This window comes from Oncorhynchus kisutch, linkage group LG9, assembly GCF_002021735.2.
Source record: "Oncorhynchus kisutch isolate 150728-3 linkage group LG9, Okis_V2, whole genome shotgun sequence".
Taxonomy (NCBI): Eukaryota; Metazoa; Chordata; class Actinopteri; order Salmoniformes; family Salmonidae; genus Oncorhynchus; species Oncorhynchus kisutch.
This window is the reverse complement of record NC_034182.2, coordinates 4673696-4686935: the sequence shown is the minus strand read 5'-3', so window position 1 is coordinate 4686935 and position 13240 is coordinate 4673696. Positions and strand designations below refer to the sequence as shown.

The 13240-nt window shown below is 44.0% G+C and overlaps 1 protein-coding gene across 5 annotated transcripts in view; it reads right to left on the bottom strand.

Annotated features, from left to right (window-relative positions):
* Nucleotides 1–13240, bottom strand: part of ppfia2 (PTPRF interacting protein alpha 2) — a 224663-nt gene that overhangs the window by 108073 nt on the left and 103350 nt on the right. The window lies entirely within an intron of this gene.

The window sequence follows — 13240 nt, the reverse complement described above, 5'->3', positions numbered from 1 at the left end:
TGTCTTGTTAACAAACTATAGTTTGGCAAGTTGGTTAGGACATCTACTTTGTGCATGACAAGTAATATTTCCAACAATTGTTTACAGACCGATTATTTCACTTGTAATTCACTGTACCACAATTCCTGTGGTACGGTCGCAAATGGGTCTTCCAAATGGACAATGACCCCAAGCATACTTCCAAATGGACAATGACCCCAAGCATACTTCCAACGTTGTGGCAAAATGGCTTAAGGACAACAAAGTCAAGGTATTGGAGTGGCCATCACAAAGCCCTGACCTCAATCCCATAGAAAATTTGTGGGCAGAACTGAGCGAGCAAGGAGCCTTACAAACCTGACTCGGTTACACCAGCTCTGTCAGGAGGAATGAGCCAAAATTCACCCAACTTATTGTGGGAAGCTTGTGGAAAAAAAACTTTTGACCCAAGTTAAACAATTTAAAGGCAATGATACCAAATACTAATTGATTGTATGTAAACTGACCCACTGGGAATGTGATGAAAGAAATAAAAGCTGAATTTGGCTAAGCTGTATGTAAACTGACCCACTGGGAATGTGATGAAAGAAATAAAAGCTGAATTTGACTAAGCTGTATGTAAACTTCTGACTTCATCTGTATAGGGTGGGTAAAAGGGCATATGTTATGTGAATAGTGCCTCAGTGAAAACGGGAACCAGTCAAGCCTAATTAGATGACAGGAGTGTATGAAGCTATAGGCAGGCCCTTGCAATTTCCAGGGGGGATTAATCACATTGCCTTTCTGCTATGCTGACCAGGGGCTTGGCCCCGTGGCTGTGAGGGCGATGGGTTTGCGGAAATGTGCCCGCTACCCTGGTCTTCTCCTGGCAGAGTGGAGAGAGTGATGGGGACAGTCACCTGTCAGGGGGAGTGCGGGGGGAGATGAGAACGCAGCATTGGGAGGGCGAGAAGGGAACAGTGGGGTGGAAGCAGGAAAAGGGGTCATGTGGTCCAATCACAATCACCTGTCTTTACAGTTACATTTGATGAAGTTATTCAAATGAGGTTATTCAAATACCCTGGTGAACCTTTCATGTAATTAAAGACCATGGGGTCTTTAGTAAACAATGGAGAGGATTGTACGGGGAGAACAGAGCATCTGTGTACAGTCATTTCCAAGAGAGTTACCTTACCTATTAGGGTGAACCAATTTTACTGTGGAGCGAAAACAACACACACCACTCATGTGGACACTGTGCATTTCCCTAAAAACTGGCCACGAAGTGAACAGGACAAAACAAATTGGTCAGATGTCTTTGTTATCGGTCTCTTAATATAGCTCCAGTAAACTCCATTCTCAGTGAGTAATATGAATAGTACAAAAGCCCATTAAATCAGGTTCAGCTTGATCCTGGCTGACGTAAAAGTTTTTTTTGTCCTGATCTTTAAAAAAGCCCGTGGCTGCTTCCCAATTAACACTATTCCCTACATTTGGCCAATAGGGCTCTGGTAAAAAGTTGTGCACTATGTAGTGAATAGGTTTCCATTTTGGATGCAGACTATGATGTATTTGTTTCCCATTATGTCCTGCAAATGAATAATTGAAGCAATAATGTCTGAGAGGGTGTGGTATACAGCCAACAAGGAGTGACTGGATAAAGCCCTTAGCCGTGGTATATTAGTCATACACCACAAACCCCTGAGGTGCCTTGTTGCTATTATAAACTGGTTACCAACGCAATTAGAGCAGTAAAAATAAATGTTTTGTCATACCCGTGGTATACGGTCTGATATACCATGGCTGTCAGCCAATCAGCATTCAGGCTCGAACCACCCAGTTTATAATAAAGAACAACCATATGTGCTAGAGAGAGGATGTTAGATAATGAGCGAGGTCTTGGGCGCACGTTGGACCTGGTTCACTTCTTTACACCCTCACCCTGTGTGTTACAGCATCTCAAACCAGACTTCTATCGCTGCCTGGCAGGATATATTACCACCTACAGTGAAACAGCTTCCCCTTATGTTAGAACGCATTAATGGGATTATGTTGCCAGCTGAGCCTGCTGGAGACAGAAGTATAGAAGGCAGTGGTGGAATATGTGCAGGAATTGCTGCTACTGTGCAGGAATTGCTACTATTGACCCATATTGGAGCACCCACAGAATCACTGGACAAAGCAGCGTCCATTACAACAGCACTATGAGATCAGTGACTTCTCAGCAGTAGAAACCAGGAAAATAAATCTCCTTTCACCAAATAGACATTTCTGATTCTTTACTGCCATGCTACTGTATGGGATGGTCCTACTGTACGAACATACTAATGATCAGGCACAACCTCCCCCAACCAGGGCCTGTATTCACAAAGAGTATCAGTGTAGGAGTGCTGATATACAGTTGAAGACGGAAGTTTACATACACTTAGGTTGGAGCATTAAAACTCATTTTTCAACCACTCCAAAAATGTCTTGTTAACAAACTATAGTTTTGGCAAGTCGATTAGGACATCTACTTTGTGCAAGACAGAAGTAATTCTTCCAACAATTGTTTACAGACAGATTATTTCACTTATAATTCACTGTATCAGAAGTTTATGTACACTAAGTTGACTGTTACTTTAAACAGCTTGGAAAATTCCAGAAAATGATGTCATGGCTTTAGAAGCTTCTGATAGGCAAATTTTCATAATTTGAGTGAATTGGAGGTGTACATGTGGATGTATTTCAAGTCCTACCTTCAAACGCAGTGCCTCCTTGCTTGACATCATGGGAAAATCAAAAGAAATCAGCCACGACCTCAGGAAAAAAAATTGTAGACCTCCACAAGTCTGGTTCATCCTTGGGAGCAATTTCCAAATGCCTGAAGGTACCATGTTCATCTGTACAAGCAATAGTCCCCAAGTATAAACACCATGGGACCACGCAGCTGTCATACCGCTTAGGAAGGAGACGCATTCTAGTGATTAATGTAGTCTCCTAGTGTCTCCTAGTGATTAATGTACTTTGGTGCAAAAAGTGCAAATCAACCCCAGAATAACAGCAAAGGACCTTGTGAAGATGCTGGAGGAAACGGGTACAAAATGATCTACATCCACGGTAAAGCGAGTCCTATATCAACATAACCTGAAAGGCCACTCAGCAAGGAAGAAGCCACTGCTCCAAAACCGCCATAAAAAAGCAAGACTACGGTTTGCAACTGCACACGGGGACAAAGATTGTACTTTTTGGAGAACTGTCCTCTGGTCTGATGAAACAAAAATAGAACTGTTTGGCCATAATTATCTTGGCCAGGTCGCAGTTGAAAATGAGAACTTGTTCTCAACTTGCCTACCTGGTTAAATAAAGGTGAAATATAAAAATAATGACCATCGTTATGTTTGGAGGAAAAAGGGGGAGGCTTGCAAGCCGAAGAACAACATCCCAACCATGAAGCATGGGGGTGGCAGCATCATGTTGTTGGGGTGCTTCGCTGCAGGAGGGACTGGTGCACTTCACAAAATAGATGGCATCATGAGTCAGGAAAAGTATGTGGATATATTGGAGCAACATCTCAAGAGACCCATCAGGAAGTTGAAGCTTGGTCGCAAATGTGTCTTCCAAATGGACAATGACCCCAAGCATACTTCCAAAGTTGTGGCAAAATGGCTTAAGGACAACAAAGTCAAGGTATTGGAGTGGCCATCACAAAGCCCTGACCTCAATCCCATAGAAAATGTGTGGGCAGAACTGAAAAAGCGTGTGCGAGCAAGGCGGCCTACAAACCTGACTCAGTTACACCAGCTCTGTCAGGAGGAATGGGCCAAAATTCACCCAACTTATTGTGGGAAGCTTGTGGAAGGCTACCTGAAACGTTTGACCCAAGTTAAACAATTTAAAGGCAATGCTACCAAATACTAATTGAGTGTATGTAAACTGACCCACTGGGAATGTGATGAAAGAAATAAAAGCTGAAATAAATCATTCCTTCTCCTATTATTCTGACATTTCACATTCTTAAAATAAAGTGGTGATCCTAACTGACCTAAGACGGAATTTTTACTACAATTAAATGTCAGGAATTGTGAAAAACTGAGTTTACATGTATTTGGCTAAGGTGTATGTAAACTACTGACTTTTAGATCGGAATGATTATATGGACTGGGGGCAGTGCTTGACTTGGGCAGGAGTTCACCGGAGTACCAGCAACTCAAATGTTCTACTTCTTGAACTCCTGCACCTTTTATAGAATATTTGTTTAAAGGTATTGAGTTCCTGCACCTAAAAATAAATAGTACCAGCACCAAAAATGAGAACAGGCACCTATTTCAGACCAAATCAAGCACTGACTGGGGGGACGTGATCCAAGTTCAGCACTTTGAGAGCTTGGGTCTATCTGTGTTTTTGTCAAAATGTAGTTATTGCCATAGCCTTGTTAAGTTCAATGTTCTCTACATATATAGTACTCTAAATACCCCAATTCATGTTGTTCAGTTCAAAAGAATACAAGATGAAGCCAATTATCTCAGAATCGTCTTTGTGCAGATGTAACCTTATAGTCCCAAGCTCTGGACTTCTTCTCTCAGACAATTTATCAATACTGACCAACGGCCCTTCACACCACAGAGACTGAACCTTTCTGGGATCCGCTAACCTGGAGCCGCGGGGTGCAGGCCTCTGTTAGCTACCGTTGCCCCACTGACCAAAGCAACAGATACATGCAAACAGAAAACCATGCTACCAATATAACAAGCATGCAACAATAAATGTATGCTTGTATGAATTAATGTACAAATGAATGAATTCATGTACAGTCACCTAGACATACACAAGAAAACCGGTAACATATCAAAACCTTGTAAAATAGTGTGATGGAAGGGGAAAATAGAGATGGATGCTGTTGTTATGGCAACTGGACTGTCAATCACGGATGACCTTGAGAGATTTGACAAAAATAGACACTGTTAGCAAATCTACTTAGATACAGAGGGAAGATACTAGGCTTTCGTTTACAAACCTAAAATAAGTCATGCTGATATTTACTCTGAAAAGCTAACATTCAAAGAGACTCTGAAATGAGATGTGATGTGTTTAAAAGATGGAGAGGCGTGAGAGAGAGCAGGAGGACTTCACTGGAAAATGGCAGGAGCGCCGAGATCAAGGTGGAACAACTGAATGCCACGGAATCTACCGTGAACACACCGAGCATTAGTGATGTATTCTAATGTATTCCACGAGTGCATTGTCCTTCACACCATCTGCATACGTCTGGAGGACCACCAAGTGTAGTACAGTATAGTGAGCTCCTTTCTATATCTCCGTCCCCTGAGAATATGCAGAATCTGTCACGTATAAACATCATTTGATAACATACTGTATCAATCATCTTTTCAGGGGATATTTGCAAAAATATTTGCAAAAATGAACAAGCAGAGAAGCGATAACAAATCAGAAACACATTGAAATGCAAGAAGGGTTAGGTTAAGTCCATTAAGAAATGAATTTGGCACTGATAGATTAGGTGCAGTCAGAGCATTCACTGTGAGGATGCGGATGTATGCCAAGCATAAAATAGGCATTACACAAGCATAAAGTAATTGCCACCGCCACAAAACTGGCGAGTAATAATAATGACAGAAACAACAGGTTCAGTAAGCAAACACCCTATAGGCCAGGACAGGAATACTGATAGGATTTAACTCTGCCATTGATACAGACACAGTCTTCACTGACTCTCTCTGGGGCTCAATCACTGCCTACTCAGCAGACAAAACATGTTGAAATGATGTCATTACAACCATATTACAACCAACCATATTACAACCATCCTGCTGGTTATAGCCCAGTATAACCCAAAGAGCTCCAGCCTGCTCCACCCGTAAGGAGCCTTGCCAGGCACGTTCCTGGACAAAAAGACACAGCGGACCGTGAGACGTGTTAAGTGGACCAGCGGCGCTCGCGGCTCATCCTGGCCAGGATTCCATGTGGAGCGGAGGGCCCAGCTGATGGAAAATCAAATAAAGGAATGAGATGTTTTAATTACTGTCATGCTTTAAGGGCTTATAGGAAAACATCATGACAACAAGCCCGCCTGTCATCATGCATGACATGCTTAATGAAGGGTGTCGTCGTCATGGTGATTCCACTACCCAGGGCACGGGGACTTCACCATTCTGGACCTATGTGGATGCATGGGCGGGGTTAAGAGGAAGGAATCAGGGTTTCGAGGAATGTGATTTGGCCACTGATTCATCAGAGGCAGGACCCTGGGCGGTCTACTCATGAATATTAACAATCTTTCAAAATGATGCTAATGTAGAGCCTACAGAGAATGTAAACATCATCAATGTACATCGATGTACAAATCATCAATATGTTTGGCTGCTAGGAGCAGAGTCAGCTGCTTTGTTGACGCCTCTGCTATGATGGTTTCCTGGAATTCTTCCTTTAATGAAGCCATACTGAACAGACTCAACATTCACTCAGTGTAATCATTGACAGTCAAAGCCATCAAAAGTCCTTTCCCGCGATAAGCAGTAATTCAAAAGGCACTCGTACATCTGAGCTATCTTTGTTGCAGGTGCATGGTAACAGTTGAATAGGATGAGAAAAAAGAAAAACCACCAGAGAAGGCCTTGAGGCCGATACGGAAAGCTTATTAAAGAGCAGTGATACTATCAAGAGCAGTGTGTGGGTTTCTCTTTCTTTTTCCTCACAATGAACAGTGAAAATGGCTGCATTGCAGTCTGTGGAAATACATTCCAAAACAGTGTAAGGTAGCTACAGTTGGTATGGGGGATGGGGATGGTGTAATGCAACAGATGGATACATTGAAGAGAGAGAAAGAGAGATTGTGTGTGAAGAGGCTTTGGAGCAGGCTGGATTTAGATCCACTCTCCTTGCAGGGAGGTGAAGAGAACAAATGTACTTTACCTCTCCATCCCCCCACCATGTCCCGACACGCCTCTATCCCTCCTACAGCTTTCACCGTGTAGTGTACACTCCGATAACCACCCACGCACTGTACTGACCCACTGGCTAGACACACACCCTTCATCCTAAGAGGATGTTTCTCTGATGACATCAGAGCAGTGGGAGCTGCCTCTGGTGCATTGACTCAAGCAGATTCATGGTCTGGGAAGCTTGGGATAGATCAGAACTGTTAGCGGGGCAGCACTGGGTAGTGTGGGGCCTTAGGCAAATCACAGGCCTGCTGCCTGGCTCAGGCTGATGCAACAGCTGGCTCTGTTAGATGTGGGACACGGATGTCCCTGGCTGGAGACAGCACACACACACACAACCACACACACAGATACACCGGCAAAGAGGCTGATGTCAGAGGAATATAATAAAAGCTGTGTTATTCCTCAGACTGGGAGCTGAGTCCTCCCACAAACACACACACACACACACACACACACACACACACACACACACACACACACACACACACACACACACACACACACACACACAAACACACAAATACACACAGGTGCTATATAGCTGTTAATGTATGACTGGAATTAGTGGGATGACTGGTTGGTTCAAAACAATGTAACTTCTCATTTCCATGGGAGTTCCTGTGTACATACACACATTAACAATACATAAAGCTCCAACAGACACTGATATGTCTGAGTGTCTGGGTCAGGTCGCCAATTAGTCTGCCCTAGCATGCTGAACACGCTACATTGGGAGAGAAGTATGTCTTACACAGGCAAATATCTTGATACCTACACTCTAATAGTGTGCTGTGTAAATTCCTCTATTTCATACCATGGGTGTATTGCTCATTCACACAAAGATACTTCATTTATCATGGGTAGTACAGCTGTGCTCCCACACAGCATCAGGTTATCAAAGAAAATATCAAGAGAACATTATGTGAGGGAATCATTTAGTAAGGGAGAGTCAACACATTCTACAGCAGGCAGCCATTTTATTTTCCCGACAAGACCAAAACTGCATGTACCCGTTACTTAAAGCCTTTTGATATAGTCAATATTAGATAAAGGCTCATGCTAATGGATTTGACATAGAACAGGCTCTAGAAGTCTACTTGGAACATTGTGAAAAGACACTAGTTGATGCTATTAATCTTTAGGCAAAGAAATGTCAACAGTCTCAATATTTAACCTTGAAATTATACAGATAAAACAGATCGGTACCATTCCAATAAGAAATATAAAATTGATAAGATGAAGTAATTCTACGACATGGAAGAAGCATTCCAATGTTGACACAACGATTGAGTTAAATAATGTATTGATCGGTAAATCAATACATAGTAAAGGTATTCAGAAGATAGAGAAAGTGGTTCATGCTAAATTATACATCGATTTCCATTGGCGTCTTCAGGCACTTCAGTGGCCATCAAGGTCATGGCAGAACAGTTCAAAAAGGTTAGTATTGAGGAGCAAATCACACGTACCAAATGTATGATAAGATGTTGAAATACCCGCCCCGTCTTTAGGAATAAAGCATTCTTTAAGATGGTAAATTGTCAACAGCTAAATGATGAAAGATAAGAATAGAATGGTCTGATCTAGAATGTCAGTGGAACAGAAAGCCACGCACTGCCTGACAATCATGGTACATTTATTGGACCAAAAAAATACACAGGCTGTTCTCTGAAATGGACTTGCCTACAGTACACAAGGATTTAATCCAAATAAATGTAATTGTCCTTGTCAGACAATTACATAAATCACTAACAAATAGTTGTGACAATTTGAAACTGCAGCTGTCTCCATGCTATTCTTCATCCAACATTGTTAAAGGTTTTAAATATGCATAAATGCAGAGCACACATGTCTCCTGATGAAATTCGAGCACATTACTGTGTGTCTGAAAGCACAAGTGCTCCTCTACAGAGTAGCAGCCCATAAAGCTGTGGGGCATCATTTCAAAGCACAAATAACTAGAGCACAATTTTACACAGAGCCATCCTTCATTTTCTTCCCACACGGTCCTTACTCCTTATTTAATTCCAATGCAAAGTTGATCCGCCACCGCTAGCAACCTTTAGCATCGGAGCGCTAGCCTCCCTATTCCTAGTGCTGGCAGAGCCTCCTGGCATTGTGAATAATGAGCAGTCAAATCACACTTGTAATCATTTGTGGCCGCAGGATTTGATAAATAGTTTATCTGCGTGTGTTTACTTTGGCGCCAGGGGAAATCTGTGGGATGTTGTAGCTACACAGGGCAGAACATGTCCATGCCGGTGGCATGACTCAACGACATTTACCAAGATTAATCCCAGGCTGGGGATTGAAGTCTCTGTGCTGTATCTGCCTGCTCTGAGAGAAACAACAAACCTTGGCCCAACATATGGTCTTAGACATGATAGAGGGAGACAGTGCTGTTGGGTTAACTGACGTATCAGAGCGACTTCCAATTTTTTCTAGATGCAAACAACCAACTCTCAGCAGACAGAGACTATCTGTCTACATTTAAGATATATTTAGCATCTAACGGTAAGTTAGTTTAAATACTCACAATAAACACCATAGAAATAGTCCTTAGCATATGAAATTGGTAACAGTATGGATGTATGGAGAGCCATATAATCCTATAGAACAGTGTATATCTCTCTGCAGAATGCTAATTCAACCAGGAGGAGCAGATCTGCCTTTGTTGTCTACACAGATTCTCAACCCACGTTTCCTGTACTGATTGCAGCTCTCTGGTGATGAGTGGCGGGGGACTCCTCCCCCTTTCTTTTTCTCTGTTTTTCTGTCTCACCCCTCATGGGCGTGGCACAGCCGAGCCTCCAGCGTGAGACAAGACAAGGAGAGGCTGAGCGATGCTCAACGCGAGCGTACAAGCCATCCCCGTCTCCGTTGAGATCACCACGGCAACGCACCGGCCGCCACCGAGTTTACACCTGTGGTGTTAGTCGTGCTGTGGGGAGCAGTCTCACTGTGGCAGGTAGTGCTTTGTGCCATCTCTGTGCTTGTGTGTGTGCGCATGTATGCAAGTATTTATGCCCTGCAGAGCCCTGTATGATTGCAATGCTATCTGTCGGTCTGTCTGTCAGCTCACGTTACCACAGGTTGGAGAAAGAGCCAGTCCTGCTTTGTGTCAGCATCAAGCCTCTTACTGGGAGAAAGGACCACATTTCACACATCTGATCCTATGACTCAGGTTTTCTAAGGCAAGCAGTGCATGGGGATGTTTGGTCTATATCTGCAGTGTTTGACTTGACTGTTTCACACTGGCAGACATTCAGAGAGCTGCAGTTAATGCCCTCTGGTAGGCGAATAGCAAAACAACCTCACATCGCATACATTAAAGGTGCTCGGCTTGAATACAACAGAAGTGTACTGAAGCCTACTTGAACACGCCCCAGCACTTCACCTTTAAGAGTGTTTAGGCTATTTCCTAAGCACATCTGCTAACCCCTGTCTCTCACACACAGCCCTGGGGACATCAGGGAGTGGGGCTACGGTATATGTTATCCTTCTCCAACTACAATGGAGGCTTTTTACAGAGTGGAGAGTTACACTTGTGTCTCACCTCAGCCTCTCCTGTGGGGCTACGGCGAGTCATCATCCTCTCTGTTCTTCACAGGCCTGGCAGACAGAGATAATGGCTGTGGCAGTGTCTGAAATGGTTGCCTATTCCCCACATTGTCCATGTAAGTAGTGCACTGCACTATATAGGGAATATTGTGTCACTTTGGACACACTCAGTCTATCTGTCTATGTTCTCTGGCCAGCTACCTCTATGGGCACTGACCAGACTGTCAGGACGATGCACGGTCTCTCTCTCCACCAATGAGCACACAGAGAGACTGGAGGAGGGGGTGTTAGAGCCTGCTAGTTAGGGGTGGGCTACACCCACTGAGAGGATGCCAGCGTCTGTCGTCACTGTACCTGCAAAGGGGCAGCAGACAAAGGAAAAATAGAGTTCCACTCCCCACCAACAGTTAGCATGATATAAACCAGGCAAATGTATGGAAAGGTACACCGTTTTCTGCAACTATCTCCTTAGATAGACCTTGACAGTGTTTTCACACTAATGCCAAATCCTCTGCAAATCTTCAGCTCAAAATATGTGTGATACCCGTGGGGCACAGTATAATGACTACATCGACCAAAAGCTGAGGTAATTGACTACAACAGGTATTTACCATGCTAAAACCATCCCAGCAAGCTTAAACAATCGGCGTGTCAGGTTGATGGGCACCCCCGAGAGCTCTGGAGACCCGACACATCGCTTTCGCTGCTCCTCCATATTAATTGAATCTTTCGCGAGAAAATACAACTTTTACTGAGTGGAAAGAGAAAAGGATGATATGTGAATTTAATCCAATCTCTCTTTATCGCTCTCCTTCTCTCGCTCTGTGTTAATTGCTTTGCCCCTGGTAAGCGGACCATAGCCCTCCCCTGTGCCCTGTCAGATAGACCCTGGCAGCGCCAGAGCCAGCTGTGGCAGCATCATACCCATCATTAAAACCATCCAGGATTCTACTTAAAGATCCCCTGGAGGGCGAGCGGCTTACATTATCCCAGGAAAACGGGTGACATGTTCTCTGTACTATCCCACTGTTTAGGTCAAAATTCCACAGCACGAAACCATGGGGCTGAGGTTTAGCAGGACCAATCTGAGGCCATATTCCTGCTGAATCCAATTGAGCAAAGCAATTGACTTAACCAAACAGATTGTGGATGGATATCTTGAGGAATACGCGGTGTGTTGTCTCTGGGTGCTACTATATGTAGAGCTATTGAAGTCACAGCAGGAGCTGTATGAGGAAATGAACACTGGACTGGAGGAACAGAACCGCTCCCGTTTAGCCCATCTGCTCTGCTCTGGTGTATTGATTTCCGGGGTGTCATTCTCCTGAACGTCAGGGAATCCGGAGGCAAGGCGTCAACACAAACTGTAGTGCTACAGGCACAGACCGCACCTCCAGCAACAAAAACACTACTCTCACACAGTAGCTGTCTGGGCTTTACTACTGTATGCATATAGCAATGGTTAGAATTGTATTTAATCTGTTTGCAGGATTTATCAAGCCTGTGTTCGGGTAAAAAGGAACAACAAAGTGTTCTCAACGATGGGTTTACTGGGTGCGTGAGTTAGCCTCTAGTCAAAGAAATGATGTTTTGACGATTGTGTCGTAAATAATACATGTGGTCCCTAGCACCTCGTATACTTGACAAGCTCTTTGTCTTACACACCAGATGGAGGGGCTCTACAACCTCTCTCTGCACTATGTCGTGTACTTTGTGTGTGTCTGTAGAAATCCAATGATACGTCGTCATGTAATGTAATGTCTATGCATATTGCATGATATCCACTCCAGCGTTCTACTGCTAATAACCAGGGGGCGTGAATTACTGATTAACCCTTTGTTTAACCTCAGAGGTCATCAATAACCCTGCAGTGACTTGCTGTCCCCTGTGGAGAGGCACTGATCCCAGATCAGTGTTAACGCACACTACCAACCACTGCTCTACTGACCCCCAGGCAACTGAGCAGGGTCTTAACATACACTTAGCACTTAAACTACAGCCAAGAGCGGGGCTCAAATCAGATCAACTACCAGCTACACCAGAGCCTAAAGCACCGAACAGCAATCACAGAAAATAATACGACAGAAAACCATCTTTGAGAGGGGCCTTGTTTGACCTGATGAAAACTGTTACAACCCTCCTAGGTGACTAGACAGCTATGTGTCTCTGGGTTCCATATTTCACCGCTGTGTTCCCGGGCAGAGTGGTACTTTAATAGGCATATTAAGAGGATTGATGTGGCGTCTGATGTCTTCGCGGCCCTGCTCCTCCCTGACGGGCAAACAGACAGACAGATAGTAAACACTGTCTTAATTGAACATGGCATGAGCTTTTACTACCACTGCATTATTCACAAAGGCCACAAATGTCTGCCACAACCATGGGAATGAGTGTAGTCTGCAAGGGGGGGGGACAGTGGAACAGTGCACCACAGACGGAGATAAAAGTACAACAGTGAAATGGCTTTGTAATAGCACATGAGAGGAGGTGGTGTTGGCAGTGGTGGAGCAGGGATAGAGCTAAGTGAGTGAGTATGCAAGCGGACCAGACCATAGGCTGATGAAACAGAATAAATGGTTTCTAATATATCTGTGTTTTGCCCTTGCATTGAGGCTGATGAGCCCTGTAAAGTGGTGGAGTGGGGAGATGGATTGATGGTGTGTGTGGAGAGAGAGAGAGAGAAAGACACAAAGAGAGAGAGAGAGAGAGAGAAGGGGAGAGAAAGAGAGAGCAGGAAACCCCCAGTGTTCAGTGTGTGTGTGTGTGCGTGAGGGATC